The 18,098-nt window shown below is 40.6% G+C and overlaps 1 protein-coding gene and 1 long non-coding RNA gene across 3 annotated transcripts in view; one reads left to right on the top strand and one right to left on the bottom strand.

The window, feature by feature from the left end:
- SEC23A (SEC23 homolog A, COPII coat complex component) overlaps nt 1–18,098 on the bottom strand; it is a 248,004-nt gene that overhangs the window by 75,526 nt on the left and 154,380 nt on the right. The gene's annotated exons all lie outside the window — the stretch shown is intronic.
- LOC141117667 (uncharacterized) lies at nt 6,978–12,536 on the top strand. Its single transcript, XR_012237195.1, has 3 exons — nt 6,978–7,363; nt 9,090–9,297; nt 10,979–12,536. It is a non-coding gene; the product is annotated as an uncharacterized lncRNA (long non-coding RNA).

The raw sequence follows: 18,098 nt of genomic DNA, 5'->3' as shown, positions 1-18,098 counted from the left end.
TCTCACCACCCTGCGCCCGCCCTGCATCCCTGCAGTTCCGCCCTCACTGTGAAGGCAGCTGTGGGCCGCAGAGAGATTAAATCATCTCTCTGCTGCCTGACTCTGGGACATAGCAAGAGACCACCTTAGCAGGAAAGTGACACGGCAGGTGACAATCCACATCTGGTGACAGATGACGTGGCAAGTGACAACTCGCAACTTGTGGCAAGTGACAATCCACAACGTGTGGCAGGTGACGTGGCACGTGACAATCCACAACGTGTGGCAAGTGACAATCCACAACGTGTTGCAGGAGACGTGGCAAGTGACAATCCGCATTTGGTGGCAGGCAACGTGGAAAGTGACACACTCAGGGCTCCCACTGATTCTGCATTATGGTGAGTTGAACTATTTAATTTTATATTACAATGTAAGAATAGAAATAATGCGCTTCAATCATCCTGACACCATAATAACCAGGGTGCCGTGATGATTGAAGCGCCAACACCAGCCGTTTCCCCGATAAATTGCCCGCAAAAAAAAGGTATTTTCTGGCAGTGCCCCTCCCGAGACTAGACTCTGGATCCGCCCCTGCTCGGTAGACGATGCAAATCTTGTGCGCACCATATCATTGGTAGATCAGAGGGTCTAAAGTGAAAAACTGCACCTGCTAAGTAGAAAACCACCCCCCAAAACCCAAGTAACTCCCTGCTGATGTGTAGCAAACCACAAAAAAAGGTACACGCAGCTTTTTCCCCAAAACTATACCAAAAAAAGTCCTGGATAGCGTGACCATCAAAGAGTTCAGAATAAAACAGTAGAAAAAAAGAAAAAAGTGCAAAAAAAGTACAAAAAAAAAACTATTCTGGAGTCCATCCGTCTGAAGACATCGTGTCCGTGCCTGCAGTACTCCGTTGCAAAGGATACCCGTGAGTTACACAAATAGATAAATTGTTAGTTCGTGCCCCTTCCCTTCCCCCGGGTATGTGATGTACCCCTAGGAGGGGGTACAGATGGTTTACACAGAGGCCAAGTTCGGGAAAGCCTGCACATTAGCAGATATTTATGCATGAAAAAAGGGTATGGCATAACTCCCCATTTCCTCTTCCCAACCCTAAACAGGAAGATCCAGACAGTGTTAACCAGTGATAAGAAAGCAAACAACTTCAGCCTCCGGATTTACTCCCTTTACTCACAAACTATCGATCCAGTCGCTGGCTTCCATCGGTGTTTCGAAGAATCGCACGGTGCCTTTGTATGGGATTCTCAATCTGCTTGGGTATAACATCCTGTTCTTGATGTCCTTTTCTCTCAGCCAGCGTCTCAGATCATTGAACGATCTCCGTCGCTTCTGTACCTCCGCCGAGAAATCTGGGAAAAGCATCATTTAGTATTCTCATAAGGCAATTCAGGATGTTTCCGTGCTTCGGACAGAATCATGTCCCTATCACGGTAATTGAGGAACCGGACTAAAAATGGCCTCGGTGGGGCCCCTTCCGGATGACGGCCCGTAGGGACCCTGTGAGCTCTCTCTACCACATATGTGGGAGGCATATCAGGCAGGTTTAGCAGATTTTTAAACAGGGATTCAGCAAAGATTGCCAAGCGGGAACCTTCATCACCTTCTGGTAGTCCCACCACGCGAATATTATTGCGTCTTTGTCTGTTCTCAGAGTCGTCCACTTTGTGGACCAGCATGTTCACCAGGGACTGCAATTCAGTGATCTGAGATGAGTGGGATCCCTGCTGGTCTTCCACCATGCTTATGCGACCCTCAGACAAAATCAGAGGGATACTTAATGAGGCTAAGTCATGACGAATGAGGGTGCTTCAGATGCCAGATGTTCAATCTTGACCATCAGCATGGATTTGAAACCCTCTATAGCTGCCAGGATGGGCTTTGTAATCGCCTCAGGCGTTGCCGCCATTAGTGCAGGGGACATGGGTACTTCAATCTCCTCCAGCGGGGCCGCCATTGCCACATTAAAGGCTACGTTCACCTTTTTTTTTTTCTTCTAAAATCCAGCTCCCCTATGTACCAATATACCATTAATGTACCTCTGTTGCACAAAAATACAAATTTTCTTTGATTTTGAAAACAAGGCCTTACCTCACCCATGGCTATATTTCACAGATCACTTCACAATACAGACAAAGACAACCTAGCCAGTAAGACACAGGAAGGAGTTTACCAGCTGACCTCATTAGCACACCTTTACCCATCAATTAAGTTTTCACAGCATCCCCAGTATTCCTCCATGCCTGCATTTGCCTAGCTTCCCCAGCATCCCTTCAGATGGGCTCAGACTGCATGCAGCCCATGGGACATCCCTGATGTAGTGCAAGAGCTTGCCTGATTGAATATAGAGTGATTGGATTGATGGTGTGTCCTCCTATTACTGTATATAGTTTTTGTAAATCTAAAGTAAATTGTACAGAGATTGTACACATTTATACACCTAAAATGACCTACTGTAGTTGCGCTTTCAGTGTCATTAACTGTTAACGGCACACCAAACACAGAAGCAAACACACATTTTGCCACATGAAATAACAGGCGACAAATGGAGTAGAATGTGTGCAAAAATGTCCCATGAGCTTCTTTGCCAGGTGTAGCATAGCCCATTGATATCAATGGGCTGCCCTATGTGTGTCACTTGGAAAAAGGGGCCAAAAAACATGCGCTCCTTCTACTCTAGGTGTGAATGGGTCTGAAAGTGAAATTGATGCGTTTACACAACGAGGCTCCATTCACATCTATGTTTCCAGATGCATGGCAAACAGAAAATGCATACATTATGCATAATGTTAACAACATAATGTTGTCATTACATGTTAAAGGCTCACCAAGTGCAGCAAATGCACCAAAAACCGCTCCAAAAAAGTTCTGGAGCTTCTCTGGGACGTTTGTCGTGCATAGGGTAGCCCATTCAAGTCAATTGAACTACCCTATGTGTGACAAGTAAAAATGCTCCAAAACACCCAAAACAAACACATGCAGGAATGAGAGTTCTCACTATGTGGAGATGTGAACGGGGCCCGACAACTGAGTGTTTCTGTCCATTCCCTCCTATGTACTTGTATAAAGATGGCCATACACTATGCAATCTGATTGTACAATCTCTGTACAATTTCCTTTAGATTTACCAGAATTATGGCATAAAGGACACACCTGACTGATCCATGCAATTTGTATCCAGGCAGGTCCTTGCACTACATAGCAGATGGGAGATCTAAAGGAGATTGTACAATCACATTGTATAGGGAGTAGGTGGAAGGTAGTATTGTAACGAGGGACATGATTCTAAATATCTCGTGGATGAGGTAAGTGAGAGAAAAGTACATTGGGATGGCGGGGCCAGAAATGGCATTGGAAACTGCTTCTATTAAGAAAAGTGAAATTCTACCCAAAAAGTTGAACTTATCCTTTAAGGTAAACCTGTGGTGTGATCATGCAGGGAAAAGTAGTTTGTTCCCTTAACACCCCCTCCCTTAACACACTCTCCAGCAAACAAAAAACCGAGGAGCAGATAGAATGGGCTTAGAGGAATACAGTACAATTGAACCTAGACCTGTTATTTGAGTACTTTACCTCTTAGGGATGCCAATGGCATGATCTTCCTGCCAGAGTTGTTGGTGCAGCCCCTGCAATGGCCATTATTTAACCAGCAAAAAAGATCTGAATTTTCCTGCTACATTGTGGGCCTGACTCCCATTAGTAATTTTAAGTCAGCTGATTCCAGGTGGGCACTTTTTACACCCTCCTTGCTCCTGCGGTCAGTTCAGATCATATGAGCAGTAAACGTCCTGAGTAGATGTACCCTCCTAGGCACTGTCTGCCATTTGATGAGGTTATTATACTGCATAGCTTAGCAATTGTAAACCTAGTTTTCAAAATATGGCCCAGTACTTTCTTTAAAGCTGGCTATAAGCTGAACGAATAAAAACTAACAAATTCCTCCATCCATGCTGTACAGCAGTAGTTCTCAACCTCAGTCCTCAAGTACCCCCAACGGGACATTTTTTTGGAACTTCCCTTAGATAAAATAGATTTAAAGCAGCTGTGCAAAATAAGGGAAAACCTGAAAACATGGCCCATTGGGAATACTTGAGGACTGAGGTTGAGAACCACTGCTGTACAGTGTGGAAAGGAAAACCTTCAACTGTAGCTGCCCTGCTGGCTGTCAAAATACCCATATAGCAGTTGCATCTTATTGGATGCAGCCACTATTTAGCTGACAGTTTTATGCCCAGCTACTTCAATTTTTCAGTTGGATGTTGGGTGGGAGGTGGCTGATGGGGCACCCACATAGCAAATTTGGTCAGGTACCTTTAGGAACCCGATTAGGTTCATACACTGTATGGCCAGCTTAAAGGAGTTGTAAGCCCCCATGGTTTATCACCTCCATGCATTCTATGCATTGAGGTCAAAAACCTCTTGTAGTGAACCAGCCCCCCTTTTACTTGCCTGAGCCCGCTCATTCCTGCGCCGGGAACAAACACCCACTCCAGACGGTGTCTGGGGTCCTAATTGGATAGATTGATAGCAACGCAGCCATTGGCTCTCGCTGCTGTCAATCAAATCCAATGACACAAGCCGGGGGGTGGAGCCGAGTCCTGCTGTCTGTGTCAATGGATGCAGCAGCAGGACACGGGAGCGCGCCCGCACAGGTGCCCCGAGGGAGAGCCCTTCTCCGATGGGGCACTCGAGAAGAGGAGGAGCCAGGAGCGCTGCTGCGGGACAGAAGAGGATGATCGGGTCACTCTGTAAAAAAACAACTGCACAGAGGAGGTAAGTAGGACATGTTTGTATTATTTATATTTTTTAAACTGAACCTTTAGTTATCCTTTAAGTGTTTAAAAAGTTTAATATAGATTGAAGACACCTACTAGCATGCTTTTCCAGTTATATTATAATTAAAGAGTGGACAGATTATCATGAAATTGTTGCATATGGATGCTGCTGGAGTCACAGACTAATTCTGATGTTGTTTTGTGAGTCAGTACTTTATTATCAACTACGTTACACTAAAAGCTTCATTTACACCTCTTCCTTAAAATAAATAAAATAACAGCATCAGACAGGTCTGGCCTGTCTGACACATATGGCAAAGAGTAAACAATGCTGGGCTATGAATGAACAGGAGGCCTGGCATCTATAGAGTAGATATAGATGGTTTACCCGAGGCAGAGCCCTGTCATTCACCAAATACTTGAGGACAGAGAAGGCACTAGTTATAAGAGCAGGGACCAAGGGGAAGTTACGGTATTTACTTCTTGCAAAACCATGTCACACTTCTGTTTAAGCATTGCACAAGAATACCTGTTGGTGAGATGGAATCACTTTTGTGTAACTAAGCACACCAGGCCACTATTAAAAAATTAAAACAATATGGCACATCTGACACTGCCTACAGAAGACCAGTTCCTAAATCTCAGTGACTAGGAAACTAGGAAAAGAAGAAATCTAAAGATGTGGTCGGAAGAAAATCAAATTTCACACTTCACAAAGCTGGGTTTTATGGGAAAAATGGAGAGAAGAAAGTAATTGCTGTTAAAAGTCAGAATCAGGACAGCATGCTGGACAGAGCCAAACACATGCGATTCCAGAGAATAACCTGTTTTAGTTGGCAGGATATCTAAGGCCCCTTTCACACTGGGGCATTGGCGGTAACCTTAGTGTTTGCGGGGGTATTCGGCCACTAGCGGGGGCGCTTGCTGCAGCAGCACTTTGCCGGCGGTATAGCCGCGCTGCCCCATTGATTTCAATGGGCAGGAGTGGTATACACACCACTCCTTCACCGCTCCGAAGATGCTGCTAGCAGGACTTTTTTTTTTACCGTCCTGCCAGCACACCGCTCGGGCTTTCACACTGAAGAGACAGGAGTGGCTCTTTCAGGGCGCTTTGCAGGCGCTATTTTTAGCGCTGTATTGCCTGAAAAGCACCCCAGTGTGAAAGGGGTTTTAGACTAGGTCAAAGTCTCAGGTCACTAGCAAAACAATGAGGGAGATTTACTAAAACTGGTGCACTCAGAATCTGGCGCAGCTGTGCAATCAGCTTCTAAATTAAGCTTTGGCAACAAAACCTGGAAGCCCATCGGTTTCTATGCAGAGATGCACCAGATTTTGCACGCTCTAGTTTTAGTAAATAACCCCCAATAACCTTAAAACACACAGCCAAAGCTACAAATGAATGGTTTAAAACAAAGAACCAGAATTTCTTAGAAAGACAGCCCAGACCTCAGGTTATCTGAGAACCGGACAGAGCTAGGGCAATTAGGCAAAAAAAAAAAAAAAAGGCAAAAATTGCAAGTTCAAGATGTGCAAAGTTGGTAGAGACCTACATCAAAAGAACTGAAGGTATAATTGAACCCAAAGGTGGTCCTACCAAATACTGTCTCGGGGAGGGAGAGACCATCAACACTTAGGGCCTATTTACAACTTTATGGTGTGTTAACACGCATTATGTTGTGTATAACCGTGCATTGCAGTAAAGTATTTCAAAAGCCAATTTTTTTTTTTTTTATTATGGTAAAGTAGGAGAGGGCTAAAACCACTGTCAGTTTTTTCATCTGCTATCTATGTGTTATACCTCCAAATAATCACCCACTGTGCACAGCAATTCCCACACATCTATCATTTCCAGCTGCAGTAATCTGACGATTTTTACTGGTGAATAACGCAGCGTGTGAACGCAAATGGAGCCTAACTCTCACTTTTGTTCCCAGTGTCATTACTGATCGGGACAATTAAAGTGAGTAAATCTCCCTAACAGGGACACAATAAAAAATCTGCAGTGGTTCTAACACCTCATCCCTCTATCCAAATCTAAAAACAAAATGCCTTTAGTTATACTTCAAAGTTATTATAAAGTCTATTTGTTTTATTAAAATAATAAAACGGTTTATACTTACCTGTTCTGTGCAATTGTATTGTACAGAGTGGCGCCTTACCACCCCTTCTGCCGGAAATCTTGGCTCCTCCTCTTCTGTGTCTGCCCTCATAGCAGGGAGAACCAAGATAGTTTGGCAAGGCTATGTAATATACATAACTGGTTGACCAATATTAAACAATTCTGGTAAAGAAATAGGTATGTATAATATAGGTAGGTATACTGAATGTATTTCAGATGTGCATTGGTTGTTTGGCTATAGCTTTCTTTATGCTATGCAACTTAAATCACTTATATCTATTTACAATCTATATTTTTAATTTGTTTTACTCTTTTAGTTTATCTGCTGGTGTGTTGGATCCCAACAGTAACCATTAGTTTCTATGAAATCTTTTATGCTCACAATGTACCTACTATAGTAAAGATGACCTCAATATGGCTGGTAGTCCTGACATCTGGTATAAATCCTTGGGTGAATACACTTGCACAAAGGTGAGAAAGAACCCACATACCTAAATTCTGTATTTTTGTTCACCTGTACTTTGCTATATAATACGGTTTACCTGTTCTTAAAAAACTGGATTTTTCACTAGGAGTTAAAGTAGAACTATAGGTAAAACTTTTTTTTTCATTTTGACATGTGCTTTAATCCCTCTCCACTCTATCCAAAAAAAAAAAAAAACGTAAAAAAAAAAAAGTTTTGCCTTTAGTTATACTTTGAAGTGTTACTAAACCCAGTAATATGAAAATAGTTAATCAGCCCCCCCTTCAGTGCCCACAGCTTATAAATCATCTTTTTACAATAAAATACTGCCACTATATACCTTTTTGGCTGATCTGTATACCATTGTTGTGATAAACTGCAGGGTCTGTCAAGTTCTGAGAGTTAAGGTAGGAGATTTTCATTATAGCCTGTGTCCATGTGCTGTTATGGGAGGCAGATCTTCCATGAATCAAGATGTAACATTTCACCCACTGTGTTCTTTTTTAGTTACTGGGCATGGAGAAGCGAGGGAGGGACTGGGCTGTGATTTAGGCTCTGTATACACACCCACATGTGTAATGTCATATCATGGTACCTGAAAAGCTCAGCTCAAGACAAGAAATGTTCTCTCCAGCAATAGAGACCAAACTGAGCATGAGCACGTATGCTATTCTGCATATACAGACTGATTTTACTGTTGTGGGTTTAGTAGCACTTTAACCTGTCATAAACTTGTACAATACAAATTGTGCATGTTAAAATGCAGTGATCACCTTCAGTGAAAATGATCTATATATTCCGAACATATTTTATGTATGTGTTACCTTTTAGACTTTTTAACTTTAACTTACTGCCCTCTCCCAGGAATTCTCACCCCAAAGTCATATATTCACCTGTCCTCACTCCTGCTACATCTTTCCTGTAAAGTGTCCTGTCTGGTTCATTCCCATTTCTGCACGTGCATAAAAATTTTATTAATTTCTATAGAGCCCGTGTCCACTGTCGGGATGATTAATAGACAGCCTCTTCATAGGAATGAATGAGAGATTCTCCATGAATAAGGAGAAGAAATGGACCAGACAGGAGAATTGGAAGCAGTGACTATGCAGCTCCTAGCAAGCCACATACAGGGTTCTGGCAGAAGTGTGAACAGGGTAGTATATAACTTTTGGGGGTTATTATGGAGTGGGTTGGTTAAAGCCCATGATACAGATTTCCTTTCACAGGTGTTTAGATGTACAGTAGCTGCTTTTGTTGGAGCTTTAATAACAATGCAGTTTTTATTATTTTATTTTTATCCCTACCCACAATCTGTAAATAAATATCCCTAATCAGGATGACCTGTGCTAGGAATGCCTTTAAAAAAATATGTGTGTGTGTGTGTGCCATAGTCAACCCTTGTTTTATTTATTCTTAATACAATGCAAACAATTGCCTTCATCATCCACATGAGCCTTCTAGAGTCGGAATCTAAAGTTGCAGGATAACTATAACTAAGAAAAAGCTACCTCTAGCTTTACAGGCGCAGGACCCCCTGCAACCCTCTATAGTGTTGCCCTAGATTGAAGTCCTTATTTATAAAAACAAACTCCCTACCAATCAAATGTTTGTTTTGCAAAATACATTTTGGTATATTAAAATATATCAAAGATGCAGATAATTATGTTTTTTGTCCGTGTTTTTGTACAAGTTGCTATGCAAGTATAAATATATTTTTTTGTTCTCCCATTTTAGAAAATACAGGAAAGCTCTCCGAGAGAGCTGGAGGAAGCTAAAAAGAATCTTTGAGGACATGGGCTCCAGTTCAGAGCCTCCAAGTGAGAATGAGAGGAATTCAAGCATTCAGTCTCATCAGTGTTTGCCAGGACATAACATGACAAATTCTATTCAATCATGAACAGGAATGGGAATGCCTCATATTACAAATATTGCCTGATGACAGGTAACAAGTTCTATATTTCCATGTAAAGCATTGCTGATCATCATGTCAAAGTCCAAGCCAACAGCTTCAATGAAAACCTAAATGTTTATAATTAAGTCCTGTGTGGGATATTATTAAGCACCATACATGGTATGTAAACTGTAACATTACCTTGCCATTCTCCTCTACAATTTGTGCTAACATTGGCACACTGACAGGCACAGAACAGAAGCGAATAGGGAAGGAGATCATTGGGACATCACATCGGCAACTTAAAGCGGAACCTCACTCAAATAGGGAAGAGTTGAGCTTGTTTGCATTCCCCCCCCCCACCACATTTAGAAATTGGGGGAGGGGGGACCTGGTTTTGACAGGTACCAGCTCCCATTTTTTGGTCAGATCGCAATGGCAATCTGTGCGGAAGTTTGGCCTCCTCCTCCCCCCCCGTAGTCTTCTTGGACACATCACAGGTCCCAGAACACTGCGGCTCGCACAGCAGGAAACCAGAAGGTTTTACTGCCGGTTTCCCTTACCCAAGATGCCTGCACCCAAAGCCAATTGAAGAATCGGCTCGGGTGAGGACATTGCTGGATCCCTGGTCAGGTAAGTGCCCTGACCAGGGTTTGTAGCTGCTGACTTTTAATTATTTTTTTTTTCTGGGGGGGGTGGGGGAACTGGAGCTCCACTTTAACAGATTTATATTTACTTTACCCTTAAACCAAATGAAAATTCCAAATTTTGCGAAGCCACCATATTTCCATGTAGAGACTTACTTATTGGAGTTAATATACATTCATCAATAAAATAATAATAAAAAAAAAAAATCATGTACAATTAAGCTTTTAACTATGCACCAATATTCTGTGCTTGCATAGGTTTTCTCACTGTATTCTGGTTTCCTCCCATGCTTCAAAGGCATGCTAGTAGTTTAATTGGCTCCTACCTAAATTTGCCCAAGTAGGTGTATACAAATAGGTTATGCACTCTGCATGCTAGTCCCAAGTTAAGCAATTGGGTAGGTTTAGGAAAAATGTACAATCTAAAAGTAAAAAACTGGCAAGAAAGTTTAAAAAAAAAAAGCATATTCGGCATGAGAGCTAACCCACAGAATTGCAGAGAGGTGGATAGGACCATACAGCTATATACACACTGTATATACAAGAGTCCTAATGAGTACAAATGCAGACAGAAAAGACTGCACACCCACAGACATCTATCATGCCCCTGCATACCATGGTAACATTTTGAACTTTTCCCACTGCAACTGTCAAATGATGTTGCATTAGTGAAAATATAGACTGCAGCTACTGAGCTCACAGGGAGGGTATGAAGCATACTGACAAACAAAATGGTGAAAGCACTGCTCAGTGTCCTTTAATGTGCACTGATAGCTCTTAGATCAGATTAAGAACTGCTTTACTTTTGACAAAAGTTGTGATTTGGAAAGGTAAACATGGGGAGAAATACAGGCTTGTAAAAAAAAAAAAAATGTATAAAGTGCAAAAAACATTAGTCTTCAACCTTGCCACAAAATTGTTGCTGACATTTACTGCAGTCTGCTGTGCTTGCCATGCGACAAAAAAACCAGTATGCATGTCGTCAAATTATATCATTCAGCATACAGCCGAGAGGACTGAAGAAAAATGTGCTCAGCAAATGTTTTCCAGTTATACATAAACATGTTTCTTTCCATTCACTGCAGATTCTAGTCTTGTGGAGAAAGAAGACAAGATGAGAGGATCTGACCCAGAATATTGTCCTCAAAAAACTACTGACACCAACATATAGTGAAGCTGTGACAATATTGTCTGCTTGGAACAGACCTGAAAGGAACAGTAAAAACTGAACTCCTTTCATATACAAGTAATGATGACAAGACAGGAATCCCAAATCTTACTGGATTCAAGGCTTAACTTGTAGATTATTTTTAAGGTGTTTGTCAGTTGCTATATTTATTATCTCAGATAGGAAAATGTATTGTAGTGCAAGTCTTATTGCCCCAAAAGTTCAATACAGAGTTTCTTTGATCAATCATACTATGATGTAAAATTGAAAAATATAAATTATTATTCTTTACTATCATAAAGAATACAAACATATACATCACTGCAGCTGGTGCTTCATTTACTCTCTTGTATGAATGAGATAATTGCATATTATTGCTGTGGGAACTAGATAAACTTTATTTTTAACAATGTTTACAAAATCTACAGTATGCAGCATCAGAAATGTTCAATTCAAAGGGAAATATGTACATTTTTAGCTATTCTCTTCTGCTCCTATACCCTAAATAACAGTTTACACGAACATTAACTCAGGTTTTTCATAATTCACAAAGGGGAATCTAAAGAGATATTGTACCTAACAATACAGATAATAAACCTAGTGAAGGCAGTATAAAAATACATTTTAACCAATATGCTTGATATATACAGGATAACATGTATATATCATAAACATGAATTCTGACCCCAATCTGCATACGTATTCCAGGTCAATGACTCAAATACCGAAATAAGAGAATATGCATTGCAGCCAGACAACTGACAATTTCAGATGCCAGTAATGACATGACTAAGGCAAACCTTTCCATGCAAAACTAAATGAAATATGTATGGTAGATGACGCTTGAGGCGTGTACACATGGTCGGGTTTTCCGACCGGAAATGTTCAATGGGAGCACGTTGTTGGAAATTCTGACCGTGTGTAGGCTCCATTGGACATTTTCCGTCAGAATTTCCGACAAATAAAATTTGAGATCTGGATCTCAAATTTTCCGACAACAAAATCCGCTGTCGTAAATTCCGATCGTGTGTACACAATTCTGACGCACAAAGTTCCACGCATGCTCGGAATCAAGCAGAAGAGCCGCACTGGCTATTGAACTTCATTTTTCTCGGCTCGCTGTACGTGTTGTATGTCACCGCGTTCATGACGTTCGGAATTTCTAAGATTTGTTTGACCGTGTGTATGCAAGACAAGTTTGAGCCAACATACGTCTGAAAAAAAAAAAACATGTATTTTGTTGTTGGAATGTGCGATTGTGTGTACGCGGCATTAGTTTAAAAAACTTTCAGCAGTGCCACGGGCTTGCAGAAGAACAGTAAGTATTATTTATGCCAGGAATCGCCCTATTCCAACTCTCAGAGTGCATCAGGCAAAAGTGAAAAACTGAATACATATGAAACTTTATAGTCAAAAGCATACTTCTCTCAATACACACTACTGTTTATAAGCTATGTTTATATAAAATGCTGTTATGTGCTAGTGTCTTATTTATAAAGGAAAACTCAATTGAATTTCAATTTACTATAAGTGATATTTCTAATGTAAATTGTTCCATGTTGTGTCTGTTCTATCCATTAGTACAGTGTTTGCTGTTTGTATGAAGTGATGTGCATATAAACAAAACATCTGATTATCACAAAACCTCTGAAATAAATCTATCAAACAAGAGAATCTTCTTGTGATAAATAGAAAGTGAACCTCAATGCCAACAAATCTCTTTTTGGGGTTTTCGTATGTAAAAAAAATCATCGGTCACATTCATAGAGGGTTGCTTTACCACAGTGATGCACCTCATTACTGAACATAAACGGGGAATGTACCATTTTTACTCTAAGGTAGAGTTCACACATGTATGGACTGCTCCTCTCTGCTTCATCAATCGTAGATGCAAAAACTTAGTTTTACCACTGATAGCGATCAATATAGACATAAACAGAAACAAAAGCCTAATGTATTACCTAAAGTAAATTTATTGTAGATAAATAACCAATGAGTGCATACTAAAAATAGTCAAAGGCTAAAACAGTGATGTAAAAAAACAACCCAAGTGGCAGGGTGGTCCTATGAGAGATGAAGATCATATGATCCTGACATGTAAATTTGCCAACTGACATGTTTCAAGGGACAAACCTTCTTCATAACAAAGCTAGTCTGTGTACCACATTTCTTCTTAAATAAGAGATACTCACTATACGCCCCGCTTATAAAGGAAAAGGGACCTATGCATGAGACAGCCAGAGGCAATCTCCAGAGCCCAGATGCATACAAATTATAATAATGAAAATATAATAAAAATGAAAGTAAACATAAAAGCAAAAATTAGCATAATGTAATGCAATCTCATTTTTTCTATTCTATTTTTCTATTAACTCTTATGCCAAACACCCTTTAGCATACAAAATGATGATGATGTTGACACACCTTTTAAAAATCTGTATATACAGTATTATACCCATAGAATAGATAAATATAAAAAAATGTGCAAGTTTATAAAAAGGTAACAATGCCTAGAAGTTATTGCTGATCCTGTTAATGGACATCTGTGCATTCTGGCCAAGATTCCGGTCAATACAAGCAATAAGCAGCTTCCACTCACGCTCACTGATCAGTTGGAGAGCAGGCTGCCGATCACTGGTATGCAAACCAAAAGTATGTTCCCAGAAGTGTGCCAATGGTCACTCCTCCTGTGCCATAAAGGGTGCAGATGCTCCCAACCAACACGGTTTGCAAGATTGTAAGCTCTAACGAGCAGGGCCCTCTGATTCCTCCTGTATTGAATTGTATTGTACTTGTACTGTCTGCCCTAATGTTGTTGTAAAGCGCTGCGTAAACTGTCGGCGCTATATAAATCCTGTATAATAATAATAATAATAATAATAATAATAATGAGGCATAGGATCGACGGTAGACTTGGAAGTAAACGGGACATAGATGCATCCATATAACACTAAAAAACACAATTAAACTAAAGCACATCAATTTAAGCGGGACAAAAGTAAGAGTAAAAGAAATATATAAAATATATGTTTATTTAAACATTTGTGTGTATATGGCCAACTATTGCCACAGGCTCTGGAGATGAGGTCAATTGACTTACACCACAATGGTTAACTAATATAACAATTGTATCACAACAGTGCTCTGAAAAATGGATATTCAAGTCCCAAAAATCATAAATAATAATACAGAAATAGTGAAAGTAATAGGATTAGTCACTGGGCTCATACAGTCAAGCCTTTTGGAGATGAAAAACATCCCAATTCAACAAATATAATCTGAATTAGAAATTGCCATCATAGTATGCTCCATAATAAAAAGATAAAAAAAATTAAAAATATATGGCCCTTGAGAAGGCCTGATTGCTTGCACTAATGCTGTTCACTGCAGTGCACCTCATCCCCAGGATTTTATTTTATATTTAAATATACACACACACACATACATATATATATATATATATATATATATATACACACATACACACACAGTATCTCACAATAGTGAGTACACCCTTCACATTTTTATAAATATTTTATTATAACTTTTCATGTAACAACACTGAAGAAATTACACTTTGCTACAATGTAAAGTAGTGAGAGTACAGCTTGTATAACAGTGTAAATTTGCTGTCCCCTCAAAATAACTCAACACACAGCCATTAATGTCTAAACCGCTGGCAACAAAAGTGAGTACACCCCTAAGTGAAAACGTCCAAATTGTGCCCAAACTGTCAATATTTTGTATGGCCACCATTATTTTCCAGCACTGCCTTAATCCTCTTGGGCATGGAGTTCACCAGAGCTTCACAGGTTGCCACCGGAGTCCTCTTCCACTCCTCCATGACGACATCACGGAGCTGGTTGATGTTAGAGATCTTGCGATCCTCCACCTTCCGTTTGAGGATGCCCCACAGATGCTCAATAGGGCTTAGGTCTGGAGACATGCTTGGCCAGTCCATCACCTTTAGCCTTAGCTTCTTTAGCAAGGCAGTGGTCGTCTTGGAGGTGTGTTTGGGGTCGTTATGTTATACTGCCCTGCGGCCCAGTCTCCAAAGGGAGGGGATCATGCTCTGCTTCAGTATGTCACAGTACATGTTGTCATTCATGTAGTGCCGGCAGCACTCATGCAGCCCCAGAACATGACACTCCCACCACCATGCTTAACTGTTGGTAAGACACACTTGTCTTTGCACTCCTCACCTGGTTGCCGCCACACACGCTTGACACCATCTGAACCAAACATGTTTGTCTCATCAGACCACAGGAAATGGTTCCAGTATTCCCTGTCCTTAGTCTTCAGCAAACTGTTTGCAGGCTTTCTTGTGCATCATCTTTAGATAGCTGTCGTCTTTTGGGACGACAGCAATGCAGACCAATTTGATGCAGTGTGCGGCGTATGGTCTGAGCACTAACAGGCTGACCCCCCACCCCTTCAACCTCTGCAGCAATGCTGGCAGCTCTCATTCGTCTTTTTCCCAAAGACAACCTCTGGATGTGACGCTGAGCACTCAACTTCTTTGGTCGACCATGGCAAGGCCTCTTTTGAGTGGAACCTGTCCTGTTAAACCGCTGTATGGTCTTGGCCACTGTGCTGCAGGTCAGTTTCAGGGTCTTGCCAATCTTCTTATAGCTTAAGCCATCTTTATGTAGAGCAACAATTCTTTTTTTTCAGATCCTCAGAGTTCTTTGCCATGAGGTGCCATGTTGAACTTCCAGTGACCAGTATGAGACAGTGAGAGAGATAACACCAAATTTAACACACCTGCTCCCCATTCACACCTAAGACCTTGTAACACCAACTAGTCACATGACACCGGGAAGGGAAAATGGCTAATTGGGCCCAATTTGGACATTTTTCAGAGGTGTGCCCACTTTTGTTGCCAGCGGTTTAGACATTAATGGCTGTGTTGAGTTATATTGAGGGGACAACAAATTTACACTGTAATACAAGCTGTATACTCACTACTTTACAATGTAGCAAAGTGTAATTTCTTCAGTGTTGTCACATGAAAAGATATAATAAAATATTTACAAAAATGTGAGGGGTGTACTCACTTTTGTGAGATACTGTATATACACACATACAGTGGGTAAAATAAGTATTGAACAGGTAACTGTTTTTTTAGGTAAATATATTTCTAAAAGGTACTATTGACATGAAATTTTCACGCTGGTAACAACCTATGCAATCCATACATACAAAGAAACCAAAACAAATAAGTTCAGAAATTCAATTATGTGTAATAAAATGGAATGACACAGGGAAAAAGTATTTAACACGCTAACTGAAATTTATTTGATACTCCGCACAAAATCCTTTGTTAGTAATGACAGCTTTAAAATGCCTCCTGTATGGATAAACTATTCGTATGCATTGCTCAGGTGTAATTTTGGCCCATTCTTCCACAAACTCTTCAAATCCTGACGGTCCAGTGGGCCTCTTCTATGAACTCTGATCTTTAGTTCTTTCCATAGATTTTTTTCTATTGGATTCAAGTCAGGTGATTGGCTGGGCCATTCTAGCAGCTTTATTTTCTTGAAAACAATTGAGACTTTCTTTGGCTTTGTGTTTGGGATCATTGTATTGCTGAAATGTCCACCCTCGTTTCATCTTCAACATCCTGGTAGATGGAGGCAGATTTTTATCAAGAATGTCTTGGTACATTTTTCCATTCATCCTTCCTTCAAAGACATGAAGTTTGCCAGTACTGTATGCTAAAAAACAGCCCCACACTATCATATTCCCACCTCCAAACTTCGCGTTGGTATGGTGTTTTTGGGGCGATGTGCAGTGCCATTTGACCTCCAAACATGGTGTGTATTGTAGCATTCAAAGAGTTCAATTTTGGTCTCATCTGACCAGACTATATTCTCCCAGTATTTCACAGGCTTGTCTAAATGTTGTGCAGCAAACTTAACAAGCTTCAACATGCTTTTTCTTCAGCAATGGAGTCTTGCGTGGTGAGTATGCATACAGCCCATGGCGATTAACTGCATTACTTATTGTTTTCTTTGAAACAATTGTACCTGCTAATTTCAGGTCTTTATGAAGCTCTCCACAAGTGGTCTTTGGCTCTTGGACAACTCTTTCGAAAATTCCTTTCACTTCTCTGTCAGAAATCTTGTGGGGAGCACCTGGTCATGGCTGGTTTATGGTGAAATTATGCTCTTTCCACTTCTGGATTATGGCCCCAGCAGTGCTCACTGGAACATTTAGAAGTTTAGAAATCCTTCTGTAACCAATGCCATCAGCATGTTTTGCAACAATAAGTTTGCAAAAGTCTTGAGAGAGCTCTTTTGCTTTTACCCATCATGAGATGTTTCTTGTGTGACACCTTGGTAATGAGACACCTTTTTATAGGCTAACAGTTGGGACTGAACTAGCTGATATTAATTTGCACTGACAAGGGGCAAGATTGCTTTCTAATTACTGATAGATTTTATCTGGTGTCTTGGCTTTCCATGCCTTTTTGCACCTCCCTTTCTTCACGTGTTCAATACTTTTTCCCTGTGTCATCCCATTTTATTACACATAAAAAATGTACCAAGAAATTCTTGATAAAAATCTGCTGCCATCTACCAGGATGATGAAGATGAAATGAGGGTGGACATTTCAGCAAGACAATGATCCCAAACACAAAGCCAAAGAAACTCCCAATTGGCTTTAAAGAAAGAAAATAAAGCTGCTGGAATGGCCCAGCCAATCCAAAATCTATGGAAAGAACTAAAGATAAGAGCTTATAAAAGAGGCTTTACCTGCAAGCATCAGCATCTCCCATGATCACTTCAATTTCAAACACCCTAAGGTTATCAAGATCATTATTGTGTTTGCTGGAAAGGAGGACTGAATGTTTGTCATAGACATTCAGAATATTCCCCTTGCGTTTCCCAAAACATACCCTAGGGGTACGTAAAGCATGGCTTACATACAAAAGGCAACAAGTGCACAGATGGCCATAAATTACATATTGTGACCTACAGCTGATTAGCTGTTAAATAGGGTTGTAACTTTCCATCCATACCCCTGACTTTTTT

Source organism: Aquarana catesbeiana, linkage group LG13, assembly GCF_042186555.1.
Source record: "Aquarana catesbeiana isolate 2022-GZ linkage group LG13, ASM4218655v1, whole genome shotgun sequence".
Classification (NCBI taxonomy): Eukaryota; Metazoa; Chordata; class Amphibia; order Anura; family Ranidae; genus Aquarana; species Aquarana catesbeiana.
This window is presented reverse-complemented; position numbering and strand designations above follow the sequence as displayed.